Below are 13,765 nucleotides of genomic sequence, written 5' to 3' on the forward strand. Positions count from 1 at the left end.
TTGATTGATTGATTGATAAACAGGGTGAGTACGTTATGGGATAATTTTCCTTTTTTGGGTGAACTAACCCTTTAATGATCCATAGTAGTGTGCACTGTAAAAAAATATGTTATGACAATATGTTATCAAAATATGTTAAGCAAAACACAAGGGGCCCTATTTTAACGATCTGAAACGCAAGTATCAAGCGCGAAACGCAAGTAACTTTGTGGGCGGGTCTTGGACGCTGTTGCTATTATACCGGCGGGATAAATGACTCTTGCGCCCAACGCAAATCTAAAATGGGTTGGTCTGAAGTAGCTTCATTATTCATAGGTGTGGTTTGGGCATAACGTGAAATAAACCAATCAGAGCGTCATCTCACATTCCCTTTAAGAGCAGGCGCGCTTGTTCTATAGCGGATTCCTATTATAACGGCGGATTTGCCAGGCACATGCCTGGAGCGTTCACAGCCAAGGAGACAGACGTTCTCGTCAGGGCCGTAAAACACAGAGAAGTGACGTCGGGGATAGAGAAACACACCCAAATTAACTTCGGTTAAACAGGCGTATTAATTTGGGTAAATGTGTAAGCTAGATGTATGCTTTTATAATAAACTATCTATCTATCTATCTATCTATCTATCTATCGTAATAATGTATGATTTGCAAAAATGAAAACGTACTCGGTTACTAACGTAACCTCTGTTCTCTTACGAGAGGTTCTCTCGTATTGCGTAAGTAGCTTACGCTGCGGGAAAGTCTCCTTTCTCGAGATACTGAAGCCAAAAAATTATCCTTAATTTTTAAAAATCTTGTCAACGCAGTGCGGCAGCCTGCAGACCTAGGGCAGGCGACTCGCGTGCCCATTGGCTGCTCTGCGGCAACTGCAGCAGCCTATCGCTGAGCCCTAGGCGTGACGTCACGTCCAATGAGCGCGCTTGGCGCGCTTAATGCGTCACAGCCCGTCATTAGGGGTGTGGCTTAGCGTATATAAGAAGGGCTCAGAGGCTGCTTCACTGGTTTCTGTCGCATGAAGCGAAATGAGCTCGTGGCGTGAGCACGGCGGGTTACGCAATACTCGTTCCCTCTCTAGAGAGAACAGAGGTTACGTTAGTAACCGAGTACGTTCTCTTACGAGAGGTTCTCTCGTATTGCGTAAGTAGCTTACGCTGCGGGAACTCCCTTGTCAACGCCGTGCGCGCGCCCAGCATCCTGAATGAGTCCCAGGGAAAGCCCGGGGAACGCGATAGCGGAGCTGGGCGGCCAAGATAGCACAGTACACAAGCACATACTATGGGGCATGGAGCGGCACAGCCGGTCCAAACTGACACTTCCCACGTAGTGCAGCTCAACCAGTAGAGCTAAATCATACAACGTAGCCCGCGCACAGACAGTGGGCTGGCTACGCGAGACTTAGACTGATAACACTTTAGCCTGCAAAGCGGGAACTTCTACCCAGCCAGCAATGACATGTGGGGCCCAGATGAGGGCTTCATGGGCAGCAAATGTGGGCCCCATTATGGGCTTGCACCCGGGATCCACATTGGGGCAAGCCGTGGAAGCCCAGACATACTAAAAGTGGGACCTGTAAGGGTACTGCATGGGTCTTAATTGGGCAATTCATGTCAGACTGATTTGGGCCCCACCTGCCCAAATGGGTCTAAAGTGGGCTTGCACCCGGGATCCAACCATGGCTACCCAGATGGGCTTTAAATGGGCTCTGTAAGAGTCTTATGTGGGTCCTAACTGGGCAATTCATGCCAGACCCATTGGGGCCCCACCTACCCAAAGGGGTTTAAAGTGGGTTTGCACCCAGGATCCAGCCGTGGATGCCCAGATGGGCTTTAAAAGGGATCTATAAGGGTGTTATGTGGGATCTTAACCGGGCAATTCATGACAGACCCATTTGGGCCCCACCTGCTTAAAGGGCGTTTAAAATGGGCTTGCACCCGGGATCCACACGGGGGCCAGCCGTGGATGCCCAGATGGGTTTTAAGTGGGACCTGTAATGGTCTTATGTGGGTCTTAACTGGGTAATTCATGTCAGACCCATTTGGGCCCCACCTGCCTAAAGGGGTTTAAAGTGGGCTTGCACCAGGATTCAACCGTGAATGCCCCTATGGGCTTAAAGTGGGCTCTGTAAGGATCTTATGTGGGTCCTAACTGGGCAATTCATGCAAGGCCTATCTAAGCCCAACCATGCCAAGTGGTTTAAGGAAACAATCTAAGAAAAACTAAAAATGAGGAATGAATATAAGTCCAAGATAAATACAAGACACTTGACGCTTTGAACTGCAAGAAATATATTGTTAAATTGAACAACAAAAATGATCTTTAAAAAACAATTTAAATGTCACAATGTAACAGGTACCGTAGCAACGGCACCGTGGATAACAGATTAATTCCTGTAAAACAGGAGAGAAACGAGGAGACAGTGTTATCAGTTTCGAGCTCTCTGCAGTAATGAAAAACCCGCGCAACTCACGCAGCTACAGTAACTCGTCACTCTACACTGTCCCTACTGGCCTGGAGCAAACACTACACAATTCACTTTAAGTCAGGAAAATTCACATTAAAAATAAAACAATTGGTATAAGTTACTTGTTAAAAAAGTACGAGGCCTACCTGAGTTCGGCATCACAATGGATCTACCTGCGGAGGAACCAGACTTGGAGACAACGCTATGTGCAGCTGGTTGGCAAACTGTCAGTCCGCGCAGAAGGAAAACGTCGGTGTGCGACTTTGTAGGCGCTGTTAAATCATTGTTGGAAAATAAGCATCTAACTGGAGCTACATGCTAAAGGCTCAGGGGGGTTTGTATTGGCTACGGATCAAGATTATGGTTGGGACAATGAATCCAAGAGGGGAACGCGCGTACAAGGTACTGACTTTCAGTTTTTACTTTAAAGGCGCTGGTTCATCAAGAAAAATGGAATTGTCGCGCATTGAGTTTCGTTCTTGTGTATTTATGTTTGAACATTTGATTAACGACTTATGGCTGAACAATTGAACCCACTGGAGATGAGAGAAAATGGGGAATATAAAATATATGATTTGGATGTAGATTTGGATTCAGAAAGGCATGTGCGCAACCATAATTTAATTCTGTGCAAATATTATAGTGAAGACGAATTCAATTTAAATGTTAAACTAGACAATAATTTTTCACTTGTCCATTTTAATTGTAGAAGTCTTTATACAAACCTTAATAAAATTATAGTTTATTTAAATACATTAAAAAGTCAGTTTGATATAATCGCTTTTTCTGAAACATGGTTAAATGCGGCCAAAGGTTATGATTTGGGAATTGATGGATATAGTTTGTATCATGTTGACAGACAGGGAAAACGAGGAGGAGGTGTGGCATTGTGTGTTAAAGAAACATATACTTGTAAGATTGTACAAGGAATGTCTGTGGCTATTGAAGGTCTTCTAGAATGTGTGGCGGTGGAGATTGAGTTGGAAACAAAGCAAAAAGTAATTATAGCTTGTGTGTACAGAGCACAAGGCTCAAATGTAGAAGTATTTAAAGATAAACTCACTGAACTTGTAGATTGTACAATGTTAAATAAGACCATGTGGTTATGTGGTGATGTTAATGTTGATTTAATGAACCCACAAGGTAAAACAGTAACCCATGATTTTTTAAACGAAATGTACAGTAGAGGTATGTCTCCAGTGATATCACAACCCAGTAGAGTGACACGGACAACTTCAACATTGATTGATAATATTTTTATCAATAATATTGACATTACTTTCCATAGTGGTCTGCTATTATGTGATAGCAGTGATCACTTACCAGTTTTCATTGTTTGTGGCCTAAAAATCGGTAAGAAAATTAGTGATGTTGATAAAGTTAAACACACTCGAATTCGGACAGAGAAGGAAATAGGCTCATTTAGGAAGGATCTGATTAACCAAGATTGGAGTCAAGTTTTTGTAGAGGATATTAATAATGCTTATGAGGTTTTTCTGAATATATTTGTAACCCTTTATAATAAAAATTGTCCCTTAAAAATGGGTAAAGTGAATAAATTCAATAAAAAACCATGGATAACCAACGGGTTACAGAAGGCCTGTAAAAAGAAAAACAAACTATACCGAGACTTTATAAAATACAAGTCTAGTAATCATGAAATTAAATATAAAAGATATAAGAATAAGTTAATAACTATAATGCGACAGGCCAAAAAAGACTATTATAAAAACAAACTATATGAAAACAAGACTAATATTAAAGAAACTTGGAAAATTTTAAACAAGGTTATGAAGCCAAATTCTCAGAGTAAAAATTTACCTGAGTATTTTGAGCACAAAGGAAAGGTTATTAATAATGGAACAGATATTGCAGATGAGTTTAATTCCTTCTTTGTCAATGTCGGACCTAATATCGCGAAAAGACTTGAAAAATCCAATCATGTTGCATGGTGTAGTAGTGCGACAGTAGGTAGTAGAATTTTACAGTCAATGTTTCTCAATGAAGTCACCGAATCTGAAATTTTAGATATTGTGAGAAAGTGTAAAACTAAAACTTCTTGTGATGGTGATGGAATAGATATGAGTATTGTAAAAAAAACGATAGATTGCATACTTCAACCTTTAACTTATATTTTCAATCTTTCTTTTAGTTCAGGTGTTTTCCCTCAAAAGATGAAGATTGCGAAGATAATACCTATTTTTAAAAAAGGAGATAAACACGAGTTTAATAATTATCGACCCGTTTCAATACTTTCACAGTTTTCTAAAATAATAGAAAAATGGTTTACTTATAAATTAGATTTATTTTTGGAAAAAAATGATTTACTTTTTGATTATCAATACGGATTTCGATCCAATAGATCAACTGCTGCTGCACTAATTCATTTAACTGAAGAAATTCTTGCTGCAATGGACAAAAAACAGTATTTTGTAAGTATATTTCTGGACCTACAGAAAGCGTTTGACACCGTCAACCATAACCTATTGTTGACAAAATTACAACACTATGGATTAAGGGGTCAGACATATAAATGGCTTGAAAGTTATTTAAGTAATAGAAGCCAATATGTTCAATTTAAAAATCATAACTCGGACTGTAAAACTGTTGTATGCGGAATTCCCCAGGGTTCTGTAATAGGCCCTAAACTTTTTATATTATTTATTAATGATATATTTGAGGCTTCCAAAGACATTAATTTTTTGTTGTTTGCTGATGACACAACAGTGTTCAAGACTGGGACAGATTTAAATGAATTAATGGTCATTATTGAACGGGAAATGACAGAATTAAAGAAATGGTTTGATTGTAATAAATTGTTTTTAAATTGGGATAAGACAAATTATATGGTTTTTGGAAATAAGGGAAAACAGGGATGCCCAAAATTAGTTATTGAGGATGTAAATATTCAACGTGTTTCAGAAATCAAATTTTTGGGAGTTTTCCTAGACAGCAAACTTAGTTGGAAGCCTCATATCGAGTATATCAAAGGTAAAGTTAGTAAAAATATTGGTATTCTTTATAAGGTTAAACACATATTGGATGAAGCTTCATTACAGCTTCTATATTTAACCTTAATTGTTCCATATTTAACATATTGCATCGAAGTGTGGGGTAATGCATGCACCAGTTATACAGAAAGGCTGTTCTTATTGCAGAAGAAAGCGATAAGAATTGTGACTTACAAAGGTTTACGAGACCACACAAATAAACTGTTTATAAAATTGCAGACCTTGAAATTTAAAGAGTTGGTCAAATTTAAAATACTACAAATTATGTGGAGAGTGAAAAATAATTTGGTGCCAATACATATTCAAAACAAATTCATGCTAATTACTGACAGTAATAATAGAAGAAAATCAATTTTTGTGTACCATATTCACGCACCTCACAAAAACAAAAAGGGTTTCTTGTAATTGGGATCAATTTATGGAACTCTTTGGACATTGTGCAAAAATCATGTAACACGATTGTTCAGTTCAATAAAATGTATAAAAAAAATTTACTTAGAAAATACGAAGGTAGAGAAGTATAAGAACCAATGTTTGACAAATTTGAAATTAATTATTTAGATGTGAAGTAATATTGCACCTCGATAGAGGGAATAAAAATAAATAAACAAATAAATAAATAAAAAACGGCGAGCCATCTGTTTTGTGTCGGTTCAGATTATTGAAAAAAGGGGCATGAAATTATAAGACTAGGTCTTCCTCATGCTCCTATTCAGCATTGAATGTTATTATTTTGTTGATGTGATTATTATTGTGTCTGTAATAACATCATGACTGAATAAAGAACTTGAACTGAACTGAACTGAAAAAAAAAAATACAATCACTTGTTTCAAATAAAAGACAATAATTGTGAATATTCTTAAAACACAAATACAACACTTTTGTGGTCGTCACAACAACATACCGGTAAACAAATCAAAAATATATTTTAATAAAAAAAAAATCTCTGAAAAAAAAACATCTCTCCAAAAAAATACATTAATACAAAATTATTACATCGAACAACAAACATAATCTTTAAAAAAACAATTTAAATGTCACAACATACTGGTAAATAAATCAAAAATATATTTTTATATATATTATCCCAGTTCAAACCCATGCCCACTTTGCCCATAAATGTACCATGCAGGACCCATATATGTGTTCTCAGTTCAAACCCATGGCCACTTGGCCCATAAAAATTATATGCAGGACCCATATATGCATTCCCAGTTCAAACCCATGCCCACTCGGCCCATAAATATGTCATTCAAGACCCATATATGTGTTCCCAGATCAAACCCATGCCCACTTGGCCCATAAATATGCCATTCAAGACCCATATATGTGTTCCCAGATCAAACCCATGCCCACTTGGCCCATAAATATGTCATGCAAGACCCAAATATGTGTTCCCAGTTCAAACCCATGCCCACTTGGCCCATAAAAATTCTATGCAGGACCCATATGTGCATTCCCAGTTCAAACCCATGCCCACTTGGCCCATAAATATGCAATTCAAATCCCATATATGTGTTCCCAGATCAAACCCATGCCCACTTGGCCCATAAATATGTCATGCAAGACCCATATATGTGTTCCCAGTTCAAACCCATGCCCACTTGGCCCATAAAAATTCTATGCAGGACCCATATGTGCATTCCCAGTTCAAACCCATGCCCACTTGGCCCATAAATATGCCATTCAAGACCCATATATGTGTTCCCAGATCAAACCCATGCCCACTTGGCCCATAAATATGTCATGCAAGACCCATATATGTGTTCCCAGTTCAAACCCATGCCCACTTGGCCCATGCCTGTCCCTTATGGGGCCCATGTAATCAGCTCATATGGGCTTCCTATGTGGGACTCGTACTACAAAACCTACATGGGACCCGCTGATTTCACCCAGCCAAAGCCCATGCCCACACAGTACCCATGGAACCCGTAGTTAACCCATCTGGGCCCCACGTGTCATTGCTGGCTGGGTAGGTTGTAAAACCTCACAAATGTGGAGGGGGAGGCCCAGCCTGCCGCTGCACAAATGTCATGAATGGGAATCCCGCTGGACCACGCCCACGATGAGGCCATGCCTCTGGTGGAGTGCACTCGAATGCCCAGTGGGCACTGCAGGTTTTTAGACGCGTAAGCAGCCGCGATAGCGTCCACTATCCATCTGGATAGGGTGTGTTTCGAGGCGGCGAGACCCTTGGCCCACCAAACGAAACAAAGAGCTGCTCTGAACGCCTGAAGGCGGCGGAGCGAGAAATATAGTTTCCCAACGCCCTAACTGGGCAGAGGAGATTACTATCTGCTTTGCAGCCAGAATTCGGCAGGGCTGAGAGAGAAATGACCTGCGCTCTGAAGGGAGTGCCCAAAATTTTGGGGACGTACCCATGCTTCGGTCTGAGAATAACTTTAGAGTCATTTGGTCCGAACTCGAGGCACGCGGCGTTAGTGGATAACGCGTGAAGGTCTCCCACACGTTTGACTGAAGACAGTGCTATCAGAAAAACGGTTTTGAGCGTGAGGTATTTCATATCCACAGTTTCCACGGGTTCAAAGGGATGTGCTTTCAGGGCTTCTAAGACCAGTGAAAGATCCCACATAGGAACCGAAGGGGGTCGCGGGGGGTTCATCCTCCTCGCTCCTCTAAGGAAGCGGATGACAAACTCGTTCCTTCCTAATGCGCGGCCCGGCTCTGAGACAGAGAGCGCTGAAATGGCCGCGACATAGACTTTGAGCGTGGAGGGAGACCTGCCCGCGTCCAACAGCTCTTGAAGGAAGCACAATACTTGCGAAACCCCACATGTCTGTGGATCGAGCCCTTTGGCAGTGCATCATTTGTTAAACACCGACCATTTAGACGTGTAGAGCCGCCTCGTGGAGGGAGCTCTAGATTGTATGATCGTGTTCATCACCCCTTCTGGTAGATCAGCATGTAATTGTTGAGGCTCCACGCATGCAGAGACCAGCGCTCTGGGTGGGGATGCCAGATCGAGCCGCGGGCTTGAGAGAGAAGGTCTCTCCGCACCGGGATCGGCCAAGGGGCTGAATCTGCCAATTGTATGAGTTCCGGGAACCAAGCTTGGTTCTCCCAGAACGGGGCTATGAGGAGCACTGTGTGGCGTGCTTCCCTGACTCTCTCGATGACCTGAGGCAGCAGAGAGACCGGAGGAAAAGCATATAGCGGGCCGCTGGGCCATGTCTGGGCCAGCGCGTCCTCGCTCTTTGAAAAGAATACTGGGCAGTGCGCGTTGTCTTTTGACGCAAAGAGGTCGACTTTCGCTCTGCCGAAGCGGCGCCACAGCGACTGGACTGTTTGGGGGTGTAGAGACCACTCCCCAGGGGGAACGTTGTCCCTGGACAGTCTGTCGGGGCCCTCGTTCAGATGGCCAGGCACATGCGATGCTCTCAGAGAGCGCAGAGAGTGCTGAGCCCATACGAGGAGGCGTTCCGCCAGGGCGCAGAGCGTCTTTGATCTGACACCGCCCTGGCGATTCACATAGGCCACTACTGATGTATTGTCCGTGCGGACTAGAACATGGTGACCATGGAGGAATGGGAGGAAGTGTTTGAGCGCTTTCTCGACTGCGAGCATCTCTAGACAGTTTATGTGTAGGAGATTCTCCTGGTCTGACCAGCGGCCACAGACCGGTCTGCCTTCGAAGAGCGCTCCCCAACCTAGGTTGGACGCGTCTGTCGAGACAACTTTCCGGTGTGAAATCACTCCCATAATCACTCCAGTGTGATACCATTCGGCTGCTAGCCGAGTCACTCTGATTAGCGAGCCGCCGGCCGCCCAGGCTCGATGGGGTACGCGCGCTCTCAGCCAGCGTTGAAGCGGGCGCATGCGCAGTAAACCCAGCTGAAGCACTGCCGCAGCTGAGGCCATATGCCCCAGGATGCGCTGAAATGCTTTCAGAGGGACCCGGCTGCCTTCTTTGAAGGATGCGGCGAGGAGACGGATGCGGCACGCGCGCTGCTCCGACAATCTGGCCGTCATAGCCACCGAGTCCAGTTCTATTCCAAGAAAGGAAATTGACTGACGGGGCGAGAGCGAGCTCTTGGTCCAATTGACCGATAGACCCAGACCTTCCAGATGGCTGAGAAGCGCTGTTCTGTGAGACACAAGTTCTGTCTCTGACTGCGCTAGAACAAGCCAGTCGTCCAGATAGTTCAGAAGTCGCATTCCCTGACTTCTCAGGGGAGCGAGAGCCGTGTCCATGCATTTCGTAAATGTACGGGGTGCTAAAGACAGGCCGAACGGCAGGACTGTGTATTGATAAGCTCGACCGTCGAAGGCGAATCTCAAGAATGGCCTGTGACGGGGAGTTATCTGGATCTGGAAATACACGTCTTTCAGATCGAGAGAGATAAACCAGTCTCCTGGGCGGATCTGCGCAAGGATCTGTCTGGTTGTAATCATCTTGAACGGCCGTCTCATGAGAGCCTTGTTCAGATGTCTCAGATCTAAAATAGGTCTTAATGCTCCGTCCTTCTTGGGAACGAGGAAGTAACGGCTTCAAAAGCCTGACTCGCTCAAGGAAGGATGAACCTGTTCTATGGCCCCTTTGCGCAGCAGCTTCGCTATTTCTGCTTGAAGCAGGTGCGCTGTTTCCAAACTCACTTTCGTCTCCGTCTGCGCTAGAAAGCGCGGGGGGCGACGAGCGAATTGGAGCGAATAGCCGTGTCTTATAGTGTTCAGCACCCATTCTGACGCGCCCTGAATAGCTTCCCATGCTTTTGCACGCATAGCTAGGGGTCGAATGGTCTCTGGGTTCAGATCGCCGCACTGCGCGGGATGGGGAACCTGTATCAGAGAGGATGGGGCGGCGCGCGCGCCGCCGGTGCTCGGACACGGGGGCTGAAAAACAGAGTTGGCCAGCTGTACAGCGTTTAGTAGCTCGATCCCGGAAGATGGAGCGCGATCTGCTGTCAAACACCCCAGGCGCGAGAGCGGCGTGGGGATTATGGTGTCTGAAAGTGGGTGCGCGTGCTCGTGAGCTGGCGCAGGATTTACACTTATGACACGGCCAGTGCTTGGGAGCTTTAGAGGGTCTGTAACCCGTATGGCAGAGCGGGCAGCGGGCAGGTGTGAGCACAAAGTTGTGGGCACATTCACTACACTTAATGCTCAAGCGGAGTGTTTCCGCTTTAAGACTTCAACACTTGGGAGAGAGCCGAGGAAACTGGCGAGCGGAGTCTGGCGGAGAACGGCGCGTTCCAGGATTTTGAGAGCTCAGCGTGGAGCTCAGGCAGGAAGGGTGCTGACCTAGAGGCAGGCGCAGGGCGGCGGCTAGGTAAAAAGCACCCGTCGAGACGATTGGGCGCCGGCTCCTTGGGTGGGGACCAATCCAGTCCCATTCTCTCGACCGCTTGAGTGAGGAGGCGGAGAAGCTCCGCATTGACACTGGCGCGGGATCTGGCAGACTCCAAAGTCGAGGGGGCGGAGCGGTGAGAGCCCGACCACTCCTCGCTGTCAGACGCAAGCAGAGAGCAGCTGTCAGCGGCGTCATCTGCATCATCTCCCAGGACGACGGCAGTGCGGGCAGAAGCCGGCCGCTGCGCGTCGGTGAATGGCGGGGGAGAAGGAGAGAGCGAGGCTCGCGGGAGAGGTTCCGGCGAGCACTCAGCTGTAGCGTCAAGTTCAGGCGGCCTTTGAGAGCGACGTTTCTTCTTACGTGGCCCAGAAGACGTGGCCGGAGAAGGTGGAGGTTCTTCAAATTTAGCGAGTCGAGCCCATAGGGTCGACATCGGTAACTCCTCACACTGTTCGCAGCCGCCCTCGGAGAGAGCGCGGGCTGCGTGGTCGAAGTGAAGCAGCCTCTGAGCCCTGCTTATATACGCTAAGCCACACCCCTAATGACGGGCTGTGACGCATTAAGCGCGCCAAGCGCGCTCATTGGACGTGACGTCACGCCTAGGGCTCAGCGATAGGCTGCTGCAGTTGCCGCAGAGCAGCCAATGGGCACGCGAATCGCCTGCCCTAGGTCTGCAGGCTGCCGCACTGCGTTGACAAGATTTTTAAAAATTAAGGATAATTTTTTGGCTTCAGTATCTCGAGAAAGGAGACTTTCCCGCAGCGTAAGCTACTTACGCAATACGAGAGAACCTCTCGTAAGAGAACTGCTGCTTCTGTGTAGATGAGAGAATCGAAGTGTATGCACGTTGTGCACACGCTACATTGATTATGGCCAAGCATGCGCCCTTAAAATAGCATATAATAACATGCGCAACATGCCACTGACTTTAAACTAGTTTTTTTTCGGTCAGTGGCGGAATTGTTTTCTAAACCTGCAAAAGAGCATGAGGGAACATTTGCGCCGGAACACGCCTCCTCTTTGCGCTGAACCGCCCCCGGGAGCGCAAGTGTATTTCTTAGTTAACCGACGTGCGTCTGTGGAGGGAAAAGTCTGCTGTGCTCGGGTGCAAAATAGGAATGATACATGCGTCGGTGTACAAAGTCAATTGCGCTGGGTGCAAGATAGGGCCCAAGATGTGTTTTTCCTCATTTACAAGTATACATATAGTGATAAACAAAGGCATGTTGCACAATTTCTGATCTTCAACATTGTAAGGGGGATTGCCAAACAATTTTTGTCATCCAAACTCAGGTTGACCAAAAAAAAAATATTTGAAGTCTCCTGAGATTTTAAGTAAATATATTTAAATTTAACAACGCATGCATGTTTGCAATGTTACTAAAACAAGTAAGGAGGCAGTTGCTCCTTGAATGTAACTCAGTTTGAAAAGACAAGGCAAGTTTCAAAACAATTATGTGGAATGAAGGAATGAAAGATTAGTGTGTGTCTGAGAAAACTGTTTATTACAGAGCTTTGGCACTCTTTGGCAAATGAGAACAGCCTCCTCCATCATGAAAACTTTGCATGATAATTACTATAATGTGGAAACATCACAAAAGCAAAACAGACATTATGATGACATGGGTATCTTTTCCTATCAACCTAATTAAAAAATGATCTTGAAGTAGCTGCTTACCTATGTCCAAGAAGAATGTGTCATCAGAACAAATCATTCAAAACCTCAGTTAAAAGGTAAGGTGCGCTGTCACTGCTTTCCTGGTGCTTGTGTTCTCGATGTCGCTGCGCAGGTACCCTGAATGGTGACAAGCGCATTGGAGCTCAGTGTACCCAAACACACAAATGAAATAGAGAAAATGACTAGCAGTATGAGCACCATTTTCTCTAGTACATTAGAAACTGTTGCACCGATCAGATTAAAAAAGGTCAGAGAGAAAATTACTGTACAATGGTACAAAAGTACCATTATGCCATTATGCTACCATTATGCTATCAAGAGAGAAACTCGTAATCTAGAGCGCAAATGGAGATAAACTCACTTGGTCTTTAGAATCACGTGGAAAGACAGCACTTCTCGTTATAAAAAGACTCTAAAGCAGCCACGGTTGAGCATCCCCGCAAACTCATAGAAAATAACCAAAACAATCCAAGGTTTTTATTTAGTACAATGGCTAGATTAACAAATAAACATTCATTACTTGAACAAGTTACACATTACAGTTTAGTAGTAATGACTTTATGAATTTCTTCACTGAGAAAATCGAAAGCATCAGAATTAAAATTGTACATATACAACCTTTGACAGTGTCTTATGATTCAACCTCAATTACCGCCCCTTAAGAACAATTTATGCATTGACCATGTATGGCTTTATATTAATACATTTAATAAAATAAAAAAATTATAAATGAAGACAAAAATAGCATTACATGTAATATTCACAAGGTTTTATCCTTTATTGTGTACATACTTTAAATTGCACATACATGTACCCATATAATTGTGAATGTAAGTTCACACATACACACACATTAACGGAATGAGTTACAACAGATTTCCAGTTCCCAGCATGCTTTGCTTCTGACTGTTAAAGGAGGTCAAATGTTAAAATTAAGTGTTATTTAATGTGTTTTGCTCAATATTAATATAGGGGGAGATCTGATAGTGTTTAATGTTCTATTATTTTTTTCATTTAAAAGGTTTTCTGGTATGTCTGAGTTTTTGGGGTTATCATTGTGCTGACGAGTAGAGCCTGTGGTTAGGTTGATGATTGGCCGAACATAATTAAGACTATAATTACTATATTATAAAAGTAATGGCTGTGCACTCCTCTGCTTAGTGATAGTCTCTTGGCTAATTACTTTATACCCCCAGGAGGATAAACAATATGACTGTCAGCGAAAATACTGGTTTTCAGCCCTATATGAGAGACTCAATCACAATTTTGAGAATGCACCAGGAAGTTCCCTTTCGAAAGGGATTCTT

The sequence above is a fragment of the Rutilus rutilus genome, assembly GCF_951802725.1.
Source record: "Rutilus rutilus genome assembly, chromosome: 12".
NCBI classification, from domain to species: Eukaryota; Metazoa; Chordata; class Actinopteri; order Cypriniformes; family Leuciscidae; genus Rutilus; species Rutilus rutilus.